Source organism: Orycteropus afer, unplaced genomic scaffold (genome assembly GCF_000298275.1).
Source record: "Orycteropus afer afer isolate SDZICR_OR568_19922 unplaced genomic scaffold, OryAfe1.0 scaffold00501, whole genome shotgun sequence".
In the NCBI taxonomy this organism is placed as follows: domain Eukaryota; kingdom Metazoa; phylum Chordata; class Mammalia; order Tubulidentata; family Orycteropodidae; genus Orycteropus; species Orycteropus afer.
Window position 1 is genome coordinate 1,015,945 of NW_006922088.1, and position 1,256 is coordinate 1,017,200.

The following is a 1,256-nucleotide window of genomic DNA, read 5'->3' on the forward strand; positions in this document are numbered from 1 at the left end:
GTGCATGGAGGGATGGACACAGGGAAGAGGTAACTATTGGGAGGAAGTGGGAGGGTAGCTGTTGCATTGTGGTGAATTGTGGTCAGTGTCATGTATTGTGAACTGCTGAATGGAAAATGAATTTGCTCTGTAAATTTTTACCCAAATCATAATAAAAATAAACAAATTTTAAAAATAGATAGATAGATAAAAGACATTACAGTATCCCAGGGACCAGCATTTGACACTATGAACAAAAAACATTTACTGGATGAAATAATTAACATTTTCTTTGTATTTCTTTATTTCAAAGACAAATGAAAATGGGACTTAAACATTTTTTTTCCCAAAATTGCCATTACTGAAATTATTGTTCTGCTTAGAGAAATGTGCTTCTTGTGAACTCTAAAACAATGCAAGAACTCATCAAGTAGTAAGTTTTGTTCTCCATCTGCACATGTAATACACTATAGCGAAACTTGTTATTCTTAAAAAATCTTCTCGGAGCATATGCACATATAGATTTAAAAGACAGGCAGGCTTGTATTACACAGATTGTTCTATAGTAGCTTTCCTCGTATTACAATCTGTCTGGACATTTTGACACATCGAAACACAGATCAAGCATTCTTTTTTAAGTAGCTGCAGAATAAATACTTCATTGTCTGGGTTGTGCCACAATCACTTCTACTACATAGCAAGGCTGCTTCCAAGGTTTTGCTACTATAAACATCAGTGCCATGGACATCCATGCATATAAGATGTTGCCTACTGATTACTCCTTTAAGAATAAATTCTTAAAGGTAAAATGCCAGGTCAAAGGTGTACGTGTTTTAAATCTTGATCCATATTGAAAAAATACTTTTAGTGTACTTAACTTCTACACTAACATTATCTCCAACTATATAAAGTCAGACACAAATATAAAATCTGACTTTCACGTACTATTATCCAGTACTGCATATCTGGAGTTGAAAGCAAAACACAGCAACCACAGAAATGTAGAATCACGACCTTTATGGCTACGAGTAGAAAGAACATAATCATCTGTTCATGCAAAATCTTCCCATCATTTCCATCCCTGTGGTTGTGAACACTCCTCTGGTCTGTGCCCCTCTGAGGGACCACTTTCTTCAGCTCCCTCGGGCTCCGTCTCTCTTCTCCAGGTTAAGTGCGTTCATGGAGATGACCTGCTTGTACTTTTCTGAGGCTCTGGGTTCCTGTTTGATATTCCTGTGCTGTTTCTAGCTGGTTTTTCTTTCCTTCTTTCCTCTAAC